General features: G+C 19.8%; 1 pseudogene; it reads left to right on the top strand.

Annotated features, from left to right (window-relative positions):
* Nucleotides 1-1,368: 1,368 nt before the first annotated feature.
* LOC145258457 (U2 spliceosomal RNA) lies at nucleotides 1,369-1,494 on the top strand (annotated as a pseudogene).
* Nucleotides 1,495-6,647: the final 5,153 nt, after the last annotated feature.

The raw sequence follows: 6,647 nt of genomic DNA, 5'->3' as shown, positions 1-6,647 counted from the left end.
ATGATGTTGAAATATTGATAAGATAGGCATAAAAAAAGGACATAGAAATGACAGAAAATAATGAAAGAAAATAATGAAAGACAATAATGAAAATAATGAAAGAAAATAATGAAAGAAAATAATGAAAGAAAATAATGAAAGAAAAAATGAAAGAAAAAATGAAAGAAAATAATGAAAGAAAATAATGAAAGAAAATAATGAAAGAAAAAATGAAAGAAAATAATGAAAGAAAATAATGAAAGAAAATAATGAAAGAAAAAAATGAAAGAAAATAATGAAAGAAAAAAAATGAAAGAAAATAATGAAAGAAAATAATGAAAGAAAATAATGAAAGAAAAAAAATGAAAGAAAATAATGAAAGAAAATAATGAAAGAAAATAATGAAAGAAAATAATGAAAGAAAATACAGCAGAGGAAATAACAAGAAAATAATTAAAAAAATAAAGATTAAAGAAAAGAGAAATAAGACACCTATAAAAACTAGCGGCACAGATGGAAGTGGAATCTTTCATATGTGATATATTGCGGTTGAATATTCTGTGGACGCGAGAATGGAAAACCCGCGATATTATTGTAGCCCTTTTGTAAAAGCTGTACAATTATTTATCTAAGTAATTTGCTTAATGTAATGTCAGAATATATCTGATTATTAGGGCTTATTTCCAATATCCTTATAGGAGCCTGTGATATATTTTCATTGTATGGATCTACGGCGCGATCGGAAACCCCACGATATCATTATACCATCTTTAGATAGAACAAATACTGCAAGCAAAGATCATATTTGGGGGCAACCCCACATATAAGACCTTGGTCAATATAGGGGCAACCCTTTATACCAATTGTCACTATCCAGCTCCCCTACTCCACGGGGAGCTGGTCCCCATTTTGCCTTCACTCCTCATATTAAAAATCGGACTTGTGCCTAATTTGGTCGGTGGAGGAGCAAATAAATACCAACCCCACATATAAGACCTTGGTCAATGTAGGGGGAAACCTTCATACCAATTGTCACTATCCAGCTCCCCTACTCCCCGGGGAGTTGGTCCCCATTTCCCCTTTACTCCTCAAATTAAAAATCGGCCTTGTGCCTAATTTGCTCGGTGGGGAGCAAATAAATACCCTTTTTCTTGGCCTTCGGGCCGGGATCAAAGTGTAGCATCTGTCCGGCAGATACTGCAAGCAAAGACCATATGTGGGGGCAACCCCACATATAAGACCTTGGTCAATGTGGGGGCAACCCTTCATACCAATTGTCACTATCCAGCTCCCCTACTCTCTGGGGAGTTGGTCTCCATTTCCCCTTCACTCCTCACTTTAAAAATCGGCCTTGTGCCTAATTTGCTCGGTAGGGGAGCAAATAAATACAGCTTTTCTTTGCCTTTTGGCAAAGATCAAAGTGTAGTATCTGTTCTTACTACATGCTGTACTTATTGTGATATAAAGTGGGGGATCACTTTTCTGTATTAATTTAATGTAAAATGATCACCCACATTACAATCAGTCAGTCTCAAAGCCATTCAAGTCATTCTCCAGATAATTCAAGTTGTTTTTGAATGATTTCACTTATTTTTTAAGCATTCAAGTCATTCAATTCATCCTTAAGTTCATTAAAGTCATTCTAAGTCATTTACTTTTTATTTATTTAAGTCATTTGAGCCCATTTTTCAGTTATTTTAGTTTATCTTTAAGAATTTCATGTCAATCCTACATTCACGCATTCATTCATTACACAAGAGCACGCGACTAATGGCTATCGGCCTTGTTTGTGTTACATTGCATCTTCGGTGTTCGGAATATCCTATTTATTAGAAAGGGGGATAGAAGGTGATAACATACTACGAAAATTTAATTAGCGTATCTATATACTGATTTAATGTTCGTAGTATATTATCATCTTCTATCCGCTTTTTTAATAAATAGGATCTCCCGATCTGATAATTTATAATCTGGGAACCGTGACAAACTAAAGGTACTATGGTTAATATGTAGATTAAACAAAAACAATGAAAGAAACAAATCAGAAAAAAAAAAAAAAAATTTAAAGCGAAATACAAAAACGATAAAAAACGACATAAAACAACAAAAAAACATAAAAAACGACACAAAACAACAAAAAACATAAAAAAACGACACAAAACAACAAAAAACATAAAAAACGACACAAAACAACAAAAAAACATAAAAAACGACACAAAACAACAAAAAAAACATAAAAAACGACACAAAACAACAAAAAAACATAAAAAAACGACAAAAAACAACAAAAAAACATAAAAACGACGCAAAACAACAAAAAAAAACATAAAAACGACACAAAACAAACAAAAAACATAAAAACGACACAAAACAACAAAAAATATAAAAAACGACATAAAACAGATTTCAAATTGTGAAAGAAATAAAACTAAGAAAATCTAATTTAGAACTATAAAAGAAACGAATAAAAAATCAGATTTAAAAAATAAACACAAAAGAAATAAAAATTAAAATCAGAAAATCATATTTTGAACGATAAAAAAATTAGAAAAAGATTTAAAATGACATAAAAACAAATAAAAATAATCTTAACTGTGAGAAAAAAATCGTAAAAAAATGATTTTTTTACGATAAAAAATAGGACAACAGATTGTAAACTATACGATAAAGAAATCGCAAAAATAAATCAGGAAAACCATATTTAAAATAAATTTAAAGCGATAAAAATAAATAAAAAAAATATTTAAAGCAATAAAAATAAATAAAAAAAAATATTTAAAGCGATAAAAATAAAAAAAACATATTTAAAGCGATAAAAATAAATTTAAAAAAACATATTTAAAGCGATAAAAATAAAAAAAACATATTTAAAACGATAAAAATAAATAAAAAAAACATATTTAAAGCGATAAAAATAAAATTAAAAAAAATCATATTTAAAGCGATAAAAATAAATAAAAAAACATATTTAAAGCAATAAAAATAATTTAAAAAAAAAACATATTTAAAGCGATAAAAATAAATTAAAAAAACATATTTAAAGCAATAAAAATAATTTTAAAAAAACATATTTAAAGCGATAAAAATAAATTAGAAAAACATATTTAAAGCGATAAAAATAAAATTAAAAAAAATCATATTTAAAGCGATAAAAATAAATTAAAAAAACATATTTAAAGCGATAAAAATAAATAAAAAAACATATTTAAAGCGATAAAAATAAATAAAAAACCATATTTAAAGCAATAAAAATAATTTAAAAAAAACATATTTAAAGCGATAAAAATAAATTAAAAAAACATATTTAAAGCGATAAAAATAAATTAAAAAAACATATTTAAAGCGATAAAAATAAATTAAAAAAACATATTTAAAGCGATAAAAATAAATTAAAAATACATATTTAAAGCGATAAAAATAAATAAAAAAACATCTTTAAAGCGATAAAAATAAATTAAAAAAACATATTTAAAGCGATAAAAATAAATTAAAAAAACATATTTAAAGCGATAAAAATAAATTAAAAAAACATATTTAAAGCGATAAAAATAAATTAAAAAAACATATTTAAAGCGATAAAAATAAATAAAAAAACATATTTAAAGCGATAAAAATAAATTAAAAAAACATATTTAAAGCGATAAAAATAAATTAAAAAAATCATATTTAAAGCGATAAAAATAAATTAAAAAAACATATTTAAAGCGATAAAAATAAATTAAAAAAACATATTTAAAGCGATAAAAATAAATTAAAAAAACATATTTAAAGCGATAAAAATAAATTAAAAAAACATATTTAAAGCGATAAAAATAAATAAAAAAACATATTTAAAGCGATAAAAATAAATAAAAAACCATATTTAAAGCAATAAAAATAATTTAAAAAAAAACATATTTAAAGCGATAAAAATAAATTAGAAAAACATATTTAAAGCGATAAAAATAAAATTTAAAAAAATCATATTTAAAGCGATAAAAATAAAATTTAAAAAAAAACATATTTAAAGCGATAAAAATAAATAAAAAACCATATTTAAAGCAATAAAAATAATTTAAAAAAAACATCTTTAAAGCGATAAAAATAAATTAGAAAAACATATTTAAAGCGATAAAAATAAAATTTAAAAAAACATATTTAAAGCGATAAAAATAAATAAAAAAACATATTTAAAGCGATAAAAATAAATTAAAAAAACATATTTAAAGCGATAAAAATAAATAAAAAAACATATTTAAAGCGATAAAAATAAATAAAAAAACATATTTAAAGCGATAAAAATAAATTAAAAAAACATATTTAAAGCGATAAAAATAAATAAAAAAACATATTTAAAGCGATAAAAATAAATAAAAAAACATATTTAAAGCGATAAAAATAAATAAAAAAACATATTTAAAGCGATAAAAATAAATAAAAAAACATATTTAAAGCGATAAAAATAAATAAAAAAACATATTTAAAGCGATAAAAATAAATTAAAAAAACATATTTAAAGCGATAAAAATAAATAAAAAAACATATTTAAAGCGATAAAAATAAATAAAAAACCATATTTAAAGCGATAAAAATAAATAAAAAAACATATTGAAAGCGATAAAAATAAATAAAAAAACATATTTAAAGCGATAAAAATAAATAAAAAAACATATTTAAAGCGATAAAAATAAATAAAAAAACATATTTAAAGCGATAAAAATAAATTAAAAAAACATATTTAAAGCGATAAAAATAAATTAAAAAAACATATTTAAAGCGATAAAAATAAATAAAAAAAACATATTTAAAGCGATAAAAATAAATAAAAAAACATATTTAAAGCGATAAAAATAAATAAAAAAACATATTTAAAGCGATAAAAATAAATAAAAAAACATATTTAAAGCGATAAAAATAAATTAAAAAACCATATTTAAAGCGATAAAAATAAATAAAAAACATATTTAAAGCGATAAAAATAAATAAAAAAAACATATTTAAAGCGATAAAAATAAATAAAAAAACATATTTAAAGCGATAAAAATAAATAAAAAACCATATTTAAAGCGATAAAAATAAATAAAAAAACATATTTAAAGCGATAAAAATAAATAAAAAAACATATTTAAAGCGATAAAAATAAATAAAAAAAACATATTTAAAGCGATAAAAATAAATAAAAAAACATATTTAAAGCGATAAAAATAAATAAAAAAACATATTTAAAGCGATAAAAATAAATAAAAAAACATATTTAAAGCGATAAAAATAAATAAAAAAAACATATTTAAAGCGATAAAAATAAATTAAAAAAACATATAGTAAAGCGATAAAAATAAATTAAAAAAACATATTTAAAGCGATTAAAAAAAATTAAAAAAACATATTTAAAGCGATAAAAATAAAATTTAAAAAAATCATATTTAAAGCGATAAAAATAAATAAAAAAACATATTTAAAGCGATAAAAATAAATAAAAAACCATATTTAAAGCGATAAAAATAAATAAAAAAAAAATATTTAAAGCGATAAAAATAAATAAAAAAACATATTTAAAGCGATAAAAATAAATAAAAAACATATTTAAAGCGATAAAAATAAATTAAAAAACCATATTTAAAGCGATAAAAATAAATAAAAAAACATATTTAAAGCGATAAAAATAAATTAAAAAAACATATTTAAAGCGATAAAAATAAATTAAAAAAACATATTTAAAGCGATAAAAATAAATTAAAAAAACATATTTAAAGCGATAAAAATAAATTAAAAAAACATATTTAAAGCGATAAAAATAAATAAAAAAACATATTTAAAGCGATAAAAATAAATAAAAAACCATATTTAAAGCGATAAAAATAAATTAAAAAAACATATTTAAAGCGATAAAAATAAATAAAAAAACATATTTAAAGCGATAAAAATAAATAAAAAACCATATTTAAAGCGATAAAAATAAATTAAAAAAACATATTTAAAGCGATAAAAATAAATAAAAAAACATATTTAAAGCGATAAAAATAAATAAAAAAACATATTTAAAGCGATAAAAATAAATTAAAAAAACATATTTAAAGCGATAAAAATAAATAAAAAAACATATTTAAAGCGATAAAAATAAATAAAAAACCATATTTAAAGCGATAAAAATAAATAAAAAAACATATTTAAAGCGATAAAAATAAATAAAAAAACATATTTAAAGCGATAAAAATAAATAAAAAACCATATTTAAAGCGATAAAAATAAATTAAAAAAACATATTTAAAGCGATAAAAATAAATAAAAAAACATATTTAAAGCGATAAAAATAAATAAAAAACCATATTTAAAGCGATAAAAATAAATAAAAAAACATATTGAAAGCGATAAAAATAAATAAAAAAACATATTTAAAGCGATAAAAATAAATAAAAAAACATATTTAAAGCGATAAAAATAAATAAAAAAACATATTTAAAGCGATAAAAATAAATTAAAAAAACATATTTAAAGCGATAAAAATAAATTAAAAAAACATATTTAAAGCGATAAAAATAAATAAAAAAAACATATTTAAAGCGATAAAAATAAATTAAAAAACATATTTAAAGCGATAAAAATAAATAAAAAAACATATTTAAAGCGATAAAAATAAATAAAAAAACATATTTAAAGCGATAAAAATAAATTAAAAAACCATATTTAAA

Source organism: Euprymna scolopes, chromosome 33 (genome assembly GCF_053919585.1).
Source record: "Euprymna scolopes isolate OS-2025 chromosome 33, ASM5391958v1, whole genome shotgun sequence".
Taxonomy (NCBI): Eukaryota; Metazoa; Mollusca; class Cephalopoda; order Sepiida; family Sepiolidae; genus Euprymna; species Euprymna scolopes.
Note: the sequence above shows the minus strand (reverse complement) of the source record. Positions and strands in the feature narration are given on the sequence as shown.